This window comes from Prionailurus viverrinus, chromosome C1 (assembly GCF_022837055.1).
Source record: "Prionailurus viverrinus isolate Anna chromosome C1, UM_Priviv_1.0, whole genome shotgun sequence".
Lineage (NCBI taxonomy): Eukaryota > Metazoa > Chordata > Mammalia > Carnivora > Felidae > Prionailurus > Prionailurus viverrinus.
In genome coordinates, this window is record NC_062568.1 from 81,071,176 (window position 1) to 81,091,559 (window position 20,384).

A 20,384-nucleotide genomic window follows, 5' to 3' on the forward strand; every position below is an offset into this window, starting at 1 on the left:
CAATATTAATAGTAATTCTCTTTTAAACTACAAAGCTTTTTTTCTTCACTTGAGTGCAAATCAACCTTCTTACCGGTGTTCAGTATGGGTAACAAATTAACTTTTAAATGACTTTGCTTTTCTCTAGCTACCAATATGCAAGGAAATTCAATTGACTGCCTAAAAACAAACCATTAACTCACTGTATTGATAAAAGTTCAGGTGAAACACTCCCTTTGCAAGCAGGGAAGGGGAGGGGAAGGGGAGAGGAGGCTATACATTGAGCAGAGGTGCCTGTCACCAAGGGCCTCGGTGCTGCTAGGGACTCTTGTTGAGTATTTTTTTTCCCCTACCTCATCACAATCACTCCTGTGAGACTGGTAAGTTACCACTAAATCTGTGTGCATAGAAACAAATTCTTAAACTATAACTTCCACCACATGATCTATACATTCTTTGGGCTAGGCTATCATTGCATAATATTATGCGGTTTTAATAAAACTCCACCCTTTGAAGCTTTGCTGCGGAGGAGAATAATTCCACAGCAGCTTTGAAGTATGCTCCCTCAAATAAAGGAAGAGAAAAAGCCATTGTTTATTTCACTACTATTTAAGAGTTAATGAGAGATTTGCACCTGTACAGCTGTTGTGGACTGAAACTAGCTCACAGAGTGAATGTGTTTTCTGCTTGAGACAGTTGTAAATGCCTTGAGTAAAAACACTGAGGACTGCTAATGGATAGGTTTATTTTAAAGCATGCCATCTGCTATCAATCATAGAGAAGTATAGGAAGCAAGTTTGGCTGGGCTCCCTCCTTGCGAGCCTGATAAAGACAGGGCTCCAGGACTCAGGAACATTGAGTCCTCAAGAGAATAAAACATCAAACCTACTCAGCAGCTCCACTAACAATAATAAAAATGCCTCTGCCTAAAGGTGACATTCTGAATTTACGATTATTTGTGTCTATAAAGTGTATTCTTTGGCTCCTGACTCATTCTGACTGTCTCACTCTGAGAACAATACATTAAGCCTGCCTGGAGTAAATGGAAATCCTATCCTTTTATTAAACCAGCAGCCAGTACCTGAGACGATCTAATGCCCTGTACGATCGCAGAAGATTTTCAGCTCTGTTCTGTTGCTTTTTTTCAAAATTTTCAGTAAGAAAATTACAAGTGAAATCTATGTCAATGTACAGAAATACATAAATAATGTAGGCAATTTGTGTTTCCTAAAAGACAAAATAAAATGAGATAAAATGAAAGAGTGAATTGGAAATCATTGTACTATTCTTATATCATGTGCCTATGACAATGCCATTGGCAAATTACATATTAGAGATACGTGTTAGTAACATTTAGAACCGGTTGCTTAGAGTTATTATGTTTTGTATGCCGTATGGACCAAGTATGTTTTCCAGAGGACAAAACATTATTTTCTCGGAAATCTTCCAGCTGTGGAATCGTAACCAATATTGCTTTCAAAAATGGATCCCAAAGTATTCCTTGAAAAATGTCGAGCCTGGCTTATTAAAAGTGCTGCCTGCTGAAATCCTCAGTGGATAAAATGAGTTGTAGTGGCATTGGAACCTTCCATAGCTTATAATGTTAGATTCTGCCTCAGATCTGCAGCTTAACTTAATTCTACTGTTAGCCTGGAAAACAGAGTTGTGGGTATTTAGGGAAAACCCACCTGGCCAGCAAACTCATGAGCCTAATTAAAGTTAATAGAGAAATTAAAAGAGGAAAACATTGGCTCAGCAGTGGTAAGAAGAAATGTATAAGGCAACAGAAATTCAGGGCAGCGACTTACATTTTTGTATTCTGCATTTGGTAGAAGCATCTCTTCCTAAAGACATGAAAGAGGAAGTGATATTATTTGACTTAGTATGTTTTATGGGCGATCTCTTACAGTTCAATAAATAATTTTCATGCTGAAGGAAATTAATGTTTTAGGTTAAATAGTAAAAAAGTGGAAATACTGATTCGATCAATGAGTACACTTGCAGATCCGCTGTGTGCCCAGCGTTCTACTAGGTTCAGTAATATGAGGAATTTTAGTAAATTAACACTAGTTTATTAGCAGTAATATTAGTAAAAATATTCTCATTATATGTGATATTAGTAAAATGCTTTATCCTCACCCTTTGTGGGGAAAAATGTCTAGCTTTGGACTGGATTGAATTCCAGAGCAATACTATAGTGCCAATCTTAACTAAATTCTTAGACACAAAGCATACTATAAGAGTTCAGAAAAGGGAGAAAAGCAAAGTTTGCAGTAGCTCGAAAAAATGGGTTAGGAAGCCTTGTACCATTTCCTTAAAAATAGAAAGAAGACATAACGTGAATAAAAAGAGCCTATAATTTATACTTACAAGGACATAAAAGATAATTACCTACTGAAATTTCAGCATACTTTCTGATGCAATAAGGGGTTAGATGTTGAGTCGAGTAACAACATACACCTAGGGCAGAAGGAAGCACCGACAATGCTTTAGTCCTTTGATAGCAGTAAAAAAAAAAATTCAAATATCCATACTGATGAAGCTGGAAATGTCTGTGTAAAGCAGGTGAGGTCAGAGTCAGCACAGCCAGTAAAGGGCACCTGCCTCATCCACACAGACAGGTGCCTCTACCCAGCACACACCAATCCTAGGGTTACCAGATCCTGTAATGTAGCAAAGGAAGCTAGATACCTGGCTTTTAAGTAATACTTCCCTCACGGCCAAACTAAACACATTACCACTGGGAGACAGTTCCAGCAGTCCTGCTCGGGGCCCTTCAACAGTCCATGACATAGAGACTCCTGAATGGTTAATTTCAAGAATCCTGAACTTGAGTCTAACTGCTACTAAAAGCTCCCGTATTACATTTGATGTCCTTCTACCCGGTGGACTCACCTAACTTTTCATGAGGCCAGCCCTCATGAATTATTTTAGAGGAGCCAGTCTGTTTCTGAATGTGCTGAAGGTTAGTGGGTTTCTTACACCAAATTTCGAATCCCTGACAAATAGTAGAGGGGAACACCAATGAAACCAGCACTGTGGTCGAGCCTGTGCTACCACACTTAGACTTTAGTGGCCATATCAGGAAGAGAAATACCTGAAGATCAGTGCACCAATTTGTTTTTTTTTTTGTTTTTTTTTTTTTTTCTTTCTCAACGTTTATTTATTTTTGGGACAGAGAGAGACAGAGCATGAACGGGGGAGGGGCAGAGAGAGAGGGAAACACAGAATCGGAAACAGGCTCCAGGCTCTGAGCCATCAGCCCAGAGCCTGACGCGGGGCTCGAACTCCCGGACCGCGAGATCGTGACCTGGCTGAAGTCGGACGCCTAACCGACTGCGCCACCCAGGCGCCCCACCAATTTGTTTCTTTAAACCCGAATCATTTAATCTCTTTTCTTGCTAAAGCAGTGGTCAATGAATACGGTAAAAGAATTAAAACGGCATTCATAAAGTGATTTCTAAAAGATTTTAATGTTTCAATAAAAAGAATGGAGGAAGAACTCATTAACTTAAATATCCCTACTAAGAAATTATAAATACTCACTGAATTATAAGAAAGTTAGGGGCGACTGGGTGGCTCAGTCAGTTGAGCATCTGACTTCGGCTCAGGTCATGATCTCGCGGTCCGTGAGTTTGAGCCCCGTGCCGGGCTCTGTGCTGACAGCTCAGAGCCTGGAGCCTGCTTTGGATTCTGTGTCTCCCTCTCTCTCTGCCCCTCCCCTGCTCATGCTCTGTCTCTCTCTGTCAAAAATAAATAAGCATTAAAAAAATTTTTTAAAAATAAAGTTATAATACCAGGTAGGTATTATGTGATGTTTTCACAGTTAATATTTGCAACATAATATTTGCAACATACACGGTGATAAAGGGAAGAGTTTAAACCAAAAAAAAAAAAAAAAAAGCCACTCTTGAGTGTCTGGAAATCTTATTTTACTATACTATTTAAAGAAAGACCTATGTGAATTATTTAAACGGTAATGCCAGTTCTAACTACATATAATTCTATGGTGGGAAAATGTTTCCAAAAACATTGTGCATTTATTAATTTGGTCAACAGCTAGTTATTGACGCTTACAAGGTTCTGTGTTTGGTGCAGGAAAAAAATACCTAACTAAAGGATCTTTGTGTTACTGGATTGGAAATCATTTCTTTTAGTTTATTTCCCTTGCATTTTTGACTAGTCTCAAGTTCAAAGTCATCTATGTTAAAAGTGAGATGCATAAATAGCAACGGATTCAAAGACAGAAGCTCTTGCTGCATACCAACACTTGTCAGACATTGTCTACACAGCATGCTAGGCTATTATTAATATTGTGACAACCTTTTCCAATTTAGAATGTCAAACCACCCACAATATGGAGAAACAGGTGACCATTTGGAAGGTAAATATGCCAACCAAATAATCCAACCACAAGCAAAATCAATGACCTACATGTAAACAAAGAAAGAACATTAACAATAAAATGCCATCCGTTGCCTATTGGAAAAAGCTACGGGCTAAGGCTTGTTCTAGCTCTATCATAAAGTTACTATAACCTTGATAAAAGAGATATCACCTCTCTGTGTTTCTTGTTTCTCCCCTGGGAAAACAGAGAGAGAAACTAGGTGATCTCTTAGCCCTCTGCCCTATCTAAAATCTCTCATTTGTTTCAAGCTATTTCTATGTCTGAGGTGGTTACACTAATGAAAAACTTTTTTAAACTTTGATACGGATGTTTTCATAATTTATATTACTTACAGATTAGGTAAGCATTTTTGCATCTAACAAAGAGCATTTTCCTCCTTACAAAAACAGTTTTACCTATATCTACCTAATTATCTACCTAGCCATCCATGTGTCCATCCACCCTATCTGGAATGCCAAGCTACAGAGAAAATCACTGCTACAATTTTGGTGTGTTCCCTATGGATCATTTACTTGTGCAGTTATGCATGTATGTATTTATACAAAGCTGTCATTAAACAGTGTCAGTTTCTTATTCTTTTTCCTCCCGTCTACATTATGCCAAAAACCCTACCCCCTATCTTTGCAGACTTTTTAAAAACACGACTGCAAAATCTTCCATTAGATGGACATATCACAGCTGATGAACCACTTCCCAAATGTTGGACATTTGTTTTCACTTTTTATTTTGCAGTGAAAAAGCCTTGCTAATAAATCTTAGTGTACGCTCATGAACACTTCCTTAAGATCAATTCCTAAGTACAGACAGACGATTTTTAAAGCTTTTAACTTGTAATGCTACACTGCTACTCAGAAAGTTTGTGTCAATTCACTCTGCCACCAGTGCAGAAGTTTGTCTACTTTTGATTAACACAGTGGTGCATATTGCATCAATATGATAGGTGGCCCATGACAAGAGATTTTACGCTGCTTCCTGGGGAGCAACAGGGGAAGGAGTGCCATCTTCATCTCTAATTTTTTCAATCACCATCTTTGAGTATTCTTGAAAGCTTAAAACTGGGCTCTGTGCCCACCCTTTACACACACACACACACACACACACACGCATGCACACACAGCTCCCGTGGTCATACATGTAAGATGAACCTTCTGATGACAGCAAACAGACGCCCGCTGACATACACAATCAGGGAAAGGGAGGACTTTTCTGAGACCCGTTGGTTATAAGCCAGCTGTCAAGGGGCCATGGAGAGGGAGAGTGAGTCTTTGGGGGGATCCTGCCTAGTTGAGAAAACACTTTTTAAGATGATAGGAGTGTTATATGGCGTAGATGGAAAAGATCTTCCCCTTTATCTACTAGAGAAAGAAAATTGTTGCCAGGAAATGAAGTATTTTCAAAACCAACAGCAACAACCAAAAAGAAAAATTTGTGAGTTTTGCCAGCTTGCACAAGGAACTCGGCCACCAGTCAAAAGGCTCCGTATCCAACTCAGAACTGGATTCACTTTAACAAAAATTTCCCTCTTCAGCCACCTAAGTGTCTGTTGAATTAGGCAAGAAGCCAAGCTGGGGTAGAAATAGTCACTCACATGAAATGTCCGTTTCCATTGGGATCTCTGTGGCCCTTTCCCATGTCATGGTGAAAAAATGCTTCCTCTGCTTGGATGCTTTCAGGATGCCTTGGTTTGAGGAGGAAGTCAGATCTGCTGTTCAGAAGGCATCCACAGAAGTGGAAGCCACAGCTCTGCACGCTCAGACCAGGCTGTCCACGTTTAAAAGAGAAAGAGGGAAAGGAAAGGAAAGGAAAGGAAAGGAAAGGAAAGGAAAGGAAAGGAAAGGAAAGGAAAGGAAAGGAAGAAAGAAGAAAGAAGGAAGAAAAAAGAAAAGAAAAAAAAAAGAAAGAAAGAAAATTTTTCCTCGCCCACTCCTACCCATGGTTTTGATGTTGAAAGAAACCTGTTGTGGTTTAAATGACTCGGTCAGTTCTTTTGGGATTTTCCAAAGTTTCCTATAAAAAGAAATCTGTGGGAAATGAATGATTGCATAATCACTAACATATGCCAATTTCTCAAAACCTGTTATCTTTTTGGTGTTTTGAATTGTATTGTCCCAGCTAGTGAATTACTGTCTTCTAATAGTTTTAAGCAGTGATGCAGACTGGATAGTCTCTCTCTCTCTCTCTCTCTCTCTCTCTCTCTCTCTCTCTCTCCCTCTCTCTCTCTCTCTCTTTCTCTTTTTAACCTCTGAAGGGTACCTAGTTAAAGAAAAAACAGATACCACAAAAGGTAAGACCAGGTTGTTTATGCAGCAAAACAAGTGGACAGGGTGATGAAGGGTGGAGAAATGAGGCAATTATCGAGATATATAGTGGGTGGAGGGAAAACTTGATTTCTTCAATTGCCTGTGTACCTTAAACAATATTATTTTTAGCCTGACTTAAGAGAATAAATATTTTCTTCTTTGGTAAGTCTAGACTTGGATAAATAGTAAAATTATTTTTTTTATCCATAGTAGACATGAAATTTGTTCACTTTTGCTTAAAGAATATTAAAGTGTCTGGGCCCAGAAAACAATCTTTAAAATTAAAGAAAAGTTGAGGATAAAGCATAAAGGCCAAAGTGTCACACAGAAAGGAGCTGGTGAAGGAACGAAATGGGTACTATTTACTTTCTATGAGGATGAAGATCATTGATGTCTGATATTCAATTGATTAAACGAGTTATAGGTAAAGAATTCCAGAGGCTGCTGTTCTGTTCCTGTGGCTATACCACAGAGAATCTAACTCACTGCTGGGACCACAGAAATGAATGCTAAAAGTAGACCCATTCTTTATTACTGTTCCTTGTGAAAAGTTGAAGACTCAATGAGATACTGACATTTAGCCAGAGGGACATGTGTCAATACCCTGTAAACTAAGGCTCCCCAACAGGCATTCAGTTAAAGTGGGGACCAGTGGCTCTCAACCCTGGGTGTATATTGGAATTACCCGCATAGTACTAATGCCTCAGGTCTATTCTACACCAGGTAAATCAGAGTGGGGGGCATGAGATCAAGGCATGGGTTTTGTTATTTGTTTGTTTGTTTGTTTGTTTGTTTGTTTGTTTGTTTGTTTTAAATCCTTGGGTGATCAAGGCATAGGTTTTGTTATCGTTTATTTGTTTGTTTTAAATCCTTGGGTGATCAAGGCATAGGTTTTGTTATTGTTTGTTTGTTTTAAATCCTTGGGTGATTCTAACATGAAGCTAGGGAAGGGAGCCATTCAAATGCAGTTAAGGCATCTATGACTTCTCTCTTAAACCACACCCTATTTGATTGTGGATACATTTTGAAATGTACTATCTGTACAACTAGGTTGGGCTATAAGAGAGTTCATTTGCTACTTCTATGCTCATAATACCTAAAATGATACCTGATTTATAATTAAATAAATTAAATAAATTAAATAAAATAAACAAACAAATAAATAAAATTAATTAATTAATTAATTAAATTGAATAAATGTTTATTTAATTAAACATTAAATAAATGTTTAATGCATATTTACAAATACTAGTGATGAGTGATTACAAGACAACATTTTTAAACAGTGAATGATTATTTTAGAAGTGATGAATACATTATAAGAGGAGAGTTTTGGCATAGGACATAATCACAAAGAAAACTTTGTGAAAATGCTGAATCTTTGAAGGCAGTGTGAAATGTGACATGAAAAACTGCATGAGCAGAGATTGAAAAGCCAGTGTTAAGCATTTTGCAGGATGAGGAAACTAAATTCCCGCTGATATCTAGTATTGCCCTCTGCATTCATACCAGAATATTTGAATATGTGTGAAACTACTCAATTTTTTAAAAAGTCTAGAAAATATCAAAAGCTAAATGTGTTAGAAAACATAACGAGCAGTCGCATTAAAGAAGGAAAGGACAGCTAGAAGTTAGCAAATATCCACAGGTAATAAATAACATTTCAGTAGCCTAACTTCATTTTATGGAAATGTTTCCAGTTTAGGGAAAAGCAAAAGAATAATTTATCTTTGTTCCCATCAGAAATTATACATCATTTCTTCACTGATGAGATGGAGATTTGGGTTAAGTCATGGTACAGTTAAGGGAAGTTGTATCTTATTGAAGGTTTCACATTTCATTTGTAGCATAATAATACCATGTGGCCAAAATTGCCTTTGAGATTGTTTTCAATATGTCTGTCTGTCTCAGTAAGAACAACACGGCCGGTTTTTCCCACAGCTATGTAGCTAATCATTTTTTCTATGAGCATTATATGAAGTGGTTGGCTCATATTTACAAACCATATTGTATATCCCCCCAAATTTTTAAAAACTAGAACCTCACTCAGTCTGACAAAACGATCAAACTCAATGAACATTAGGAATCCTATAAGAACTGCAACCACAAGGCGTACATCACTTAAGCAGAATGAAGGGGAAGAGCCTCTACTATGTACAGTGTTTCCTTTTTCTCTCTACCTCTCCCAATTCTCTAAAATTGTCCTTATTGTTTTCATGGGGACAATATAATGCAATTAAGTTAAATTTGTCTCTGATGAAATACGAATACAGGCTTTTGATCATTATCATGCTAAGAAGTAGATTTGATGTGGTATACCTGGGCTTCTGTTCTTTTACGTCTGCTCAAACAAAGGTTTTGTGAATGGCTTAGATTAAGAGATGCAGAAGGAAGTATATATTCCTTTTTTTACAATAACATAAAGCTTGGAAGAGAGCGAATATTTTGGAATACAGGGTCAATATACAAACAGATCTCTATAATCTAGAATTGCCAAGGAAGATAAAATTTGACAGCATACTATAAACCTGTGGATTTAAGTGCCAAATATTAGTTAGGCTCCGTATAACAAATACCTAAATTTATATGAAAAAGACCACCTGTTGAATATGAGCCCCAAATCAAAAACTAGAGTGGTAAGAACTCTATTAGAATAATAATAATGCATAGGCTAATTAAAAACAACCACACAGTAGAAAAGCAGTTTTAGATTTTATGTTTAATTATACACGTAGAAAAGTAGTGATAAGTTGTAATAAAAAATAAATCTGGGGCACCTGGGTGGCTCAGTCGGTTTAGCGTCCGACTTCAACTCAGGTCACGATCTCACGGTCCGTGAGTTTGAGCCCCGCGTCAGACTCTGGGCTGATGGCTCCGAGCCTGGAGCTTGTTTCCGATTCTGTGTCTCCCTCTCTCTGTGCCCCTCCCCCGTTCATGCTCTGTCTCTCTCTGTCTCAAAAATAAACGTTAAAAAAAATTAAAAATAAAATAAATATGAATCCCCCTGTTCATATCTCCAAGTCTCCAACTATTTTTAACAAAATAAATTTTAACAAAATACATTTTACCAGTGATTCCCCAATGGCATTTATCAAGGTAAATGAATGAGTCTCACGGCAACTAGGAACTCCTTAAAAGGAGTTTAAGAGCTAGTATCCTTCGTAGCTCTTTCACATGATTCAGACAAAACACAACAAGGAACACTTTGTTGTGGAGCAATGATCATGCATTCACCTTCCAGTGATGGAATTTTAGATTTGGAAAGGACTATAAGCAACCATCCTGTCTAAATTCCCTCTCAGTGAAATACTTCTTTGATAGTGTATAGAATCCCAAACAGGAAGAAATCTTACAAGTTCGTTAATACAATTATCAGTAAAGTATTTGAATCTCTTTTAAAACATGCCCTCTTGGTACTCAAGTAGCCGACCAGCTAAGTCACTATTTAAACATGAGTTTGAAAGATAGACCCTTAACTGTTAAAAATTCTAGTGATTCAAATTGACATTTTCAGCCCTGGTCTTTTAAACTCCAAATTTCAATAATCATGTGTCAACTAACCATCTCTACTTACCATATGGAAAACTGAATCCCAATTTTCACTCTTTCCTATCTATTCCTATTGCAGAGTTTTCTTTTCAATTTATATTGTTAACCATTCTGTCATCTTACTTTTCAATGGACTATGTTTTTTAAGTGTATTTATTTATTTTTTGAGAGAGAGCACAAACAGAGGGGTAGGGAGAGGTAGAGAGAATCCCAAGCAGGCTCTTCCTTGCCCACACAGAGCCCGATGCAGGGCTTGATCTCATGAACCATGAGATCATGACCTGAGCTGAAATCAAGAGTCAGACAGTCAACCAACTGCACCACCCAAGCGCCCCTAAATGGACTATTTAAAGTAATTACTGATATTTGGATTTATGTCTGCCATCACATTATTTGTTTTCTATTTGATCCACTGGTTTTATACTTTTTTCTTGATTTTTCTTTTTAATAAATCACATATTTTTAATCATTTTATTTTAGCCTCTGTTAGCCTGTTAGCTATACATTTTCTAGCTTTCTCTTTAGTGTATTCCATGTAGATTACAACATACATCTTTGGCTTATTACTATCTATTACAAATTTCCTTGTCTTCATAAACGGTGATTCCATTTTTATAGCTACATAAGCCCAACCCTTGGAGTTATCCTTGACTCTTTACTTTCTTTCTCCCACAAATACAACTCATCAGGAAACCCCTTTGGTTCAGTTTCCAAATATATTTAAAATCCAGCCATTCCTAACCACATCACTTTTAGCCCTGTAGTATAAGCTATTACCAGCTTAAACTTAGCCTTTTGAACAGCTTCCTCACCAGTCTTTCTGCCTCATTTCCCCACTAGAATCTGTGTTCTACTTACTGTCAGAGGGATCCTTTAAAATATAAACCAGATGGCATCAGTACTATTCTCCAAACTCTACATGGCTGGCCATCTCACTTAGAATAAACTCTTGAATCCTTACTTTATCCTCCATAGTCCAGCACAATCTGACCCCAACCCCCTCTGTAACATCATCTCCTACAGTTTTCCCTGTTCCTCACTCCTCTCTAGCCTCACTGGGCCCCTTGTTACTCCTCAAATGCATACCACACAGCCCCTGCCTCAGACATCTGTATATCCACTACCATGGCTTGGAAAAGTCTTCCCACGGTTACTACTTGATCTTCTCTCTAATTTCAGCCATGTCTCTGCTCAATCATCACCTCCTCAAAAAGGGATTTCATAAACACCTTTTTTAAATCAACATCCCCTCCCTCCTTATCCCCTTCCTCTATTTTATCTTTCCTCTTAGAAAATCTTGATGCCCTAACCATTTGTCTACATGTTTATTATCTTTCTATTTCCCTTTAAATACAAACATCATAGAAACATAGATTTGGCTTCTTTGGTTCCCTCTTTACTGTCTAGAAAAAGGCTTCAATAGGCCCCAATAGAAGCTCACTGGATATTTATAGAATTAAAGAATGAACTAATAAATGATTTCCAGTTGTTGGACAGTTACATCCTTCCCACGTATTCTTATTTCTCCATTCACATTCTCTCTCACAGTTTTTCCAAAGAACTCCGTATGCTGCATTATACACATCTAGGTTGTACCTGGAATTTGCACTCCTGGAGAATGTGGTCTACACTATCCACAGTTCACTGTCCCTTAGGCACAGTCCTCAGGCCAGGCAAAGGCATCCTCTCCCATGTATCCCAGCTGAAATGCCATCTTTCCCTTTGTAATTATTGGTCTAGCCACCCAAGAGATGCTTGTTCTGGGATCATGCCTTGTTACTTATCATCTCAGAATTGGTAGCTGCCTAACCTGGTTTTAAATGAAATTCGCACATGGTCAAAACTGTGCTGCTAAGGCAGAGTACAGCTGAAAGCAACGAGATGTGATATATTATTTTCTCTAAGTAGTCACATTTTTCTCTCGCTCTTTCTCCCCACTTCCTTTCTCTCTCTTTTACTCTCTCTCTCTCTCTTTCCTTTACCAGATGGGACAGAGCTGTCCAATGGGAATAAAACGTAAGCCACAAATGCAAGCCATTTAAGTTATTTTAAATTTTCTAGTAACCACATTCAAAACCTAAAAAGAAAAAGGAAAATTATGATAATATATTTTATTCAATAAAATATATATCTGGGCATTATGAATCTAATTTGTAATCAATATGATGATATAAGTTCTTGTATGAGCTATGCAGGGATTGTAACCGCCTGGCTACGTCATGAATCTTTTTAGGGTGTTAAAGAACAGGTTATTCCCACGCAAAGCGTTCAAAACTGTGATTCTCAAGGTGGTGGGGGCCACGTGAGGGAATGAAAGGTGTGAGTTGGGATAATCTTAAAGATTTTTAGAAATGTTCATGTAGAGAGAAAAAAGCATGCATGATTTGAAAAAATGCCCCAAACAGTTTAGAAGTCGCCCCATTTCTTCTCCCAAGCTGAGAACTAAAGTGGAAAAGAGAATCCTTCCAGTAGGAATAGATAATTAATAGGGACTCTTTAACTTCCAAAATCCAAAGATCATGTGACATGGAAGTTTGGCACCCTCCCAGCCCTCTCCTAAATCATCGCACATCATGCGACACTCATTTTTCCCAAACAGAAGTGTACGATGACATCCTTAATGTCCATTTTAGCTAACTACATCCCTTTTGGCCTAATGTGTGAAACATATCTAGATTAATGATCAAAGGCTATGAAAAAAATGACAGCCACCTTCCCTTTATTGCCCTCTCTCTCTGCTGGCTGTTCTCTAGCACAAGATTTTCCACTGGATAACACCTGGTGTCTGTGTCCTTTTAACTCAGGTTTTTAACCTCTTTAGGTTGAAGTGGAAGGGGTGGCATATTAGAAAAAAAGTTACGGGGAAAGCCAAAATCAAATCTCAAAGAGTAGTCATGCCATTGTGGGACAATTCTGATTTGTATTTGTTTTCCCACATTTGATATCCCATGGTAGAGCTGTCATGGGTAGGGAATGGTCCAATAAGTTGACCAATGGTCTGTGAATTCATGTATTGGCATCACCTTAATTCTGCTCTGTGACTTGATCCCTCCCTCTAAGATTTACATTGTAACAGTAGTCTAGACATTTCTAAGTTGTTCTGTAAAGATACAATAACCTTATGCAAATAAATATTTTCAAAATGCTTCGGGAAAATAATTTAAATATCATCAAAAGGATTTGTTTTTTATCATCAGATGCTTTCTCATTTTCAGATGATGAGCAAAATGACAGAGACGGAATGTTCCTGAATTTTTTTTTTCATATGCAAACTGCTCGAGTTGAGATTAAGAGTTGAGTGGCACACAACAGCCTATGTAACTTTAAATGCCTTCATTACTTCAAATCCAAATTTAAAATTCAGACACCTAGTGTTACTTAAATGTACCCAGGTTTTTGTGGTTTAATAATAACATCTGTTTTGGTTTTTCAACCACAAAAGTGCGTTTAATCTGTTCTTCCTTTAGTTGAACTTTTCACATCTGCTTCGGCTTGATTCCCATAAGCTAAAGACCAGATCTTTTCCAAAAGTAGGAAGTCTACCTGTACCACTGTTGTTCCAGCTCAAAAGATCTGTTTTTAATACCAGCTGAATATTTCAAAAGAATAACAAAAATAAACTGCTTACCCACAATGCACTTCTTATGCTTTTTGGCTTACAAATCAACGTGTGGTCATTTTATGAATGCGATGTTGGGCAGAAATTTTAAATTAAAACAGTGAATTGTCGGATCACACATACCCAGGTAGTCCCCCCGCGCCACCCCCCCAACTTTTTTAATCATGGAAAAAGAGTGTATTTTATTAAGTTGATGATTTGTGAGAAAGTTACACCAAGGATGGACAGTGGCTTAAAAACCCCAGTGGTTTATTTTGGACACATACCTAATGCTTATCTAAAGCCCATGGGTCTTGAAAAGTAGGCCGGAAAATGTTGCAAGGACAACATTACTTCACAGATTTTCCACAATTGTTGCTGCTGCCCGACTTCAACTCTCCTTCTGTCCTGTTTATAACCACTCCTGAGTCACATACCTAAAATCAGACTCTAAAACAAAATCCTTGGAAGATCCTTTGAAAAACAACCATGGAAGGCACTGAGAAGAAAAACTTGTCTTCACTGATGAATTTGGTTGAGAAAGTTCTTGAATAAATGAGTGCCTGGGTTAGATATGTGTTAATTGTTTTTCTCAAGTGGAAGGATTAACTCTCTTTTATCAGCATTTACATGAGATTGAACAAAGCTGAATGTTCCGTCTTTATTTGGACAAGATTTAATTGATATCAAGTTAGTCTAATTATTTTATTTTAGAAATTTATTTTTGAATATGTGAGATGCACGTAATTATATATTTTTTCTGACACTTGATTATGTAATTATATTTGGTCCTGTTTCCAGGACAGAGTAACACAGTACACTGCAATTAGTAGGTGTTCAACCCGTGTTTGGTGAATGAGGCCTAATGAGGCAATATAATGGGGAGAGCCTGGTACAGTACCTTTGTCTATGCAAACAAGACAGTTTCGTGATGTGAATAATTTCCCAATGTCTAACATAAGTAGAGGCTGTCAGTGGAGATGATTCGACTTCATTCAAAAAATATTTCTTGGTTGTACAATATGCACAAGTCACTCCGAGAGCCACTATAAGAAAGACAAGGGTGAGTAGGAGCTTTACAAGGTTAAAGGATAAGCTGAGCATGCAAATTATTAAAAATGCTTTAAGAAAAATAACCAAGCAGTGCTACGGTACAGCTAGCATTTGACACAGGCCTTGAAAGAAAAGTCATCAAAACTTTCAGAGTTTTGAATAGGACATGGGCAGGAAATGAAAAGCAAGAAGGGAAGTGATCTGGTAAGAAAGCAAAAGATTTCAGGTCTAGAGAACAGTATTAGGGAAAGTGGGGAATGACAAGCAGTCTAGTTTGTCTGGAGCACAGGCTTAGAGAGAAAGGATTAAGAGAGGATAAAGATAGAAAAGTGGCTCAGTGGCGTGCCGTGAAAAGCTTTAAACACTATGCCAAAGAACTTGTCCATAATTCAGTAGGAAATGAGAACCTAGATCTTCAAATCAGGTTTTCTTAATGTGATATTCAAATAATTACCACAAAATTTCAACCATTTTGCCAGCATAGACAGGACCAAAGAATTAACATTCTTTTCCAAACTCGGTCAGATACATTTGGTATAGTTCCTCGTTCATTTTTTGTTTAAAAGAGAATTCATGAGCGTGTGTGTGTGTGTGTGTGTGTGTGTATGGGGGGTGCCTGCCCTATTTCCTGACCGTAGGTTAGTTACTGGGCTTGGAGATAAAACAGAGAAGGCTCTTCTAAAGTTCATGAAGCAAAAACACACATTCCCTGACAGAGACAAGGACATCCTAAAAAAGTATGAGTAGAAAAACCATACTTGGAGCTTCTTGTGCCCACGCAAAATTACGTGCCTGTCATGATCTATTAGATTATTGGCAGCTGTAAGAAGCTCCATATATAGACCATTAGTCAAAAGACAGTAAACACAATATTATTAAAAAGAGAAGAAACAAAGATCATTCAAATTCCTTTTACTTTGTTGAGAGAGTCATAAAAGCAACTATATAAATCATAATTGAGAAAAGATCCATGATATAAAAAATAGGAGTGATGGCATGCTGAGAAAAGTAAAATTTTGCTTTTTCTAATCATTATGCCATATACTATGAATGTAGATCATACCTTTACTAATTAAATGATTTACCTTTTACTGAGCCATAACTGTGAGTTGAGTCTAGACTATAAAGATGAAAATTATTTGATATGTCTCAAATGTCTCAAGCCAGTTTACTATTTTTAACCCCATTTTCTCCACCCCCAAGCTGGCCCACTTCCAATGTTCTCTCCCAGCTAAGTAATACAAAGCACCACTCTTGATCCCAACCTCACTTCCTCTCCCATATCCACCTCACCGTAATGTCTTACAACTTTATTCATGAGGTATTTTTCAACCCCCATCCTATCATCAGTTCTACCGTCCTAATCCAAACCACCATCATACCATATGTAGACAATTGCAGTAGACAACTATCTCATATACTTGCCCTTCTCCAATTCATTCTCCACACAGCAGGCAAATTGATATGAACTTGCCACCACATTCTCCCCTAGTCTCTATCCTTTCCCCTTTCTCTCAGGATTTTACTCACTGTTGTACCTCTAACATTTAGCTATCAGTAAAATTATTTCATTATTTAATTTAATTTAATTTAATTTGATTTGATTTAGAGGTACGTGGAGGGCTCAGTCTGTTAAGCGTCCAACTCTTGATTTCAGCTCAGGTCACGACCTCACATTCTGTGAGATCAAGTCCCACGCAGGACTCTGTGCTTACAGCGTGGATCCTGCTTGGGATTTTCTGTCTCCTCTCTCTCTGTCCCTCCCCCAACTCACATGTTTGCACATGCTCTCTCTCTCTCTCTCTCAAGATAAATAAACATTTAAAAAATTGTTTAAGTTAACCAAAAGATGTGCTCACTATCCTCAAATGGGAAGAAAGACTGATAAGCAAATCATGGGATAAAGGGGGTAACTAGAAATGGGGAAAGGTTGGTAATTTTGCTCTTACTCCCAGAGGTAACTAAATTTCACAGGGAAAATAAAGCATTCTCTTCCACAAGGCAACATTATCTTTGCTTCTTCTCAGGGTTCCCATGATTGCTCATCGGTTTGGTATTCTGGAGTGGACTTGATTCAGAACGTGAGAAACCAAATTCTTTAGAAGTCAAAAGTAAGTTTTTAAACCTTCATTCATAAAAAATTCCCAAATATTTTATGGTTTTCCTTAAAAATCTTCCACAGTTCATTGAGTACAGTACTTCCAGAACTGTTATGACCTCAAACCTGGGGGAAGGCTGCTAGTGAGGAGGCTACCCACACTCAATTCTTAACTTCTATTTCAGAATTCCACAATGCATTTTCACTTCTCATGAAGGATTAAAACCGCATCATGATAGAACAATCTGTAAGAGTCATAATGCTTTTAACAAGTAAGAAATGGATTAAAAAGCACTTTATGTCTTGTTAAAGAAATCCCCCGTTCCTCAGAAGCACTTTTTAGCATCTTATTAGTGGCATTTGATCTGACTGACATATTGACCGGCAATTTGAACAGAAGACGGATCATTTCCACTTATATCACAAAGGGAATATAAATTTGTGACTGTAAATTCAAGAGGGACAACTTCCAAAGAATTTCTTTAGAATAACACATCTTACTTTAAAGCAGCTTTTAAAGTTGTTTTGGATTCTGCCTCAGATTCTTTAATAAATCAGTGTCTACAACTATACTTAGTACTAACCTATTGTTTTTATTTGGCTTTGCAAATAGACCAAAGTAGAATTGGTCTTAAAGTGAAAGTAACTTAAAATACCTGCCCTCTCCTGGTATCAACAGGAATACTATGTTAGTAGTTACAACATTACTGGGTAGTGTTGTTGTTCTTTATCTTGTGTTTTTGTGTTTCCATCTTTGCTATTTTGTACTCCTCGCACATCAACACTCATTGGGTTTTGGTACCATAATCTCACTGACTAATGACTCCTCAGGTTGAAGATGGCACAGTTATCACATCTCTTCCTAAAACTCCTGTGAGAAATGGCCAAATAAGTGTGACTGTAACACAATAGGAAACGTGTCACCATTTCACTGTTAACGTGAAACAATGAGCTACCAGTCAGCCCAACAGCTGTAGGACATACTCAAGTATTTCCTTTCTACCATACTATTAAAGCTCTCAGTGTCTAGATTACTACCAATATTAATTACTCACATACTATTTGGTTTTATTTTCATTGTTTACAGAACAAGGAAGGAATTGATTGCAGGTCTGTAAAAGAAAATATGTATGTGTGTGTGCATTTTTTTGAGTTCCAATTCTATCCAAGAAAAATCGCATTTCAGATCACGGATGTTGTGTGAATAGTTTAAAGGATCCAACTTGTTTTTCTGGAACTGTAACCACACAAGAGGTAACTTCTTTGTGGCACTTAGGGATTTATCACCTAAACCTATAGGTTCATGCATTTCCAGTGTATTGATCTTTATTTTGCAAATGTTTCAGCAGCATTTACTATCACTGAAGTAGTGGCAACATGTTCTACTTAAGATCAAACAATCTCCCGAAATCTGGCAAGATTTAACAGAAATTTAAAACAATACTTTCCAGGGAAAACGCTAACCATCTGCAACTGTTATTGTTAACACTATTCTTTTCTCTTTTTTCTTCCTATATTATTTATACTTCCTGTTGCTCTCAAAGCTTTCTATCTATCATTAGCAATTAATTGTAAACAAATGGTTGGAGAGGATGTTTACGCTTACAATTTTTTTTTCCTAAGTCAAACAAATGCTGTATCCTGTTTCAGTCACATGAATTTCCCGTCCCCAGACAGGTCTACCTGAGCTCGGCTGAGAAAAATCCATGGCAGAACACAGAAATGATTGCTCTCAGAAAGGAGGGGTCTTTTCTACAATAACATTCTTGGTGGACTTTCAGTAGTTGGATGGATTTTTTAAAGGAAAAAGAGCTAAAGAGGCTAATAAGGACTTCTTTAAATTAATAGTTTAAGTTAGTGCTATTTAAAGTAGAAAACACAGGCTCAGATACATTTGCACGTAAAAAGAAATTGAAAACATCAGAAAGTACCCGGTTGCTTCCTGTTACTTCGTCCTAAGCACATAAGCCCAGCTACACTGGAGGAAGTGGTCTTACACCAAATTATGTCCCCATTTCTTAGTTTTTGTCATAACCATCAGGATCCATCATCCAATGCCACCCACTTGTATCTCTGCCAGAGTGAGTGCACAGTTACTTGTTCAATGCTGCAGTAGAGTTGCCTCTTTGATGTTGTTCAGCCACCATTTCCTTTCCATTCACTTTTATCTCCATCCTGGCTCTCATTCCTGCAGCATCCTCCTTTCCAGATGGTCTCCATCTCCCCTTCAGAAGTGCCCAAAATACTCCAGCTTCCTCCTCTTGATCTTTCCCCACCGACAGCCATGTTATCCTTCAGGATTTTAATACCAACCTACCCCCTGCTTTAATTATTTTTATTCACCGATTATTTTTATGGGGAGAAGAAGGGACACAAGAGAAGATCACAAAATCCTTAGGAAAATTGTTGCATTATTAGTCATACTTCTCAACTATTTTCTGGGATGTCTGGTACCTTTTTTACCCAACATGTTTTCAGTAACTATTATTTATTGGGAGCAGTAAATGGGGATTCAGGTATAAATAAAACATGACTAATGAGAGAAGGTAAATGAGATCTGGACATTACATGCGGGACGGGCACTGAACACTCAAGGGGAGAACAGTCAACTGTGCTTAGAGGAATATCATAAAAAAGTTCATGTAGTTGGGTCTTGTAGGCTGACTAGGAGTCCAGCAGGCTGATCACGGGTAAAGGCTACTCCAGGTAAGGAAACAGTGTGGAGATAAAGATATAAAGCAGTATGCCATGTGTAGAGAATTGTTAGTAATGTGTATGACTATAGTGAATCTTCTAAAAGAAGGCGGGGGAAATCCAACGGATGAATTTTGAAAAATAGATACCCAAAAAAGGGTCTCTCATGCCGTGATATTCCAACTTTTCTGAGAGGCAACGGCAAACATGAAAATGTTTTAAACAGGCAAAATATGTGACAATATCTGCACTTTTAATTAATTTTTACGACTGCAGTGTGGTGAATGAATAGAAGAGAAAACAAATGGACAAAGAAACCTCATAAAACACCAATATAATAGCTCCAGTGTGAAGGGCTAGAAGTCTAAACTAAAGTAGTATCGTTGGATTAGGAGAAGAGAGAAGATACAGTCTAGGATTTAGGCTAGAAGAGAGCCTAAGGCCATGTTGGGAGAATAACACAGAAAAAAGAATCTGAAAGTTTGCAAATCTTTGATTTGGGAAGTAGGGGATGAGACGGTGTCGGTCCTGATTTGAAGACATTGAACCTGAAGTGCCAGTAGGCGTCTGAGTAAATCTGACCAGGATACAAATAGAATTTAGGAGCAATGACTCGACCACAGGCAATAATTTGGGAATATAAGTTATCTGATGACTATGGACCTCAAATGTATAAATTAGGAGCCTGGGAAAAAGTGTGAAGAG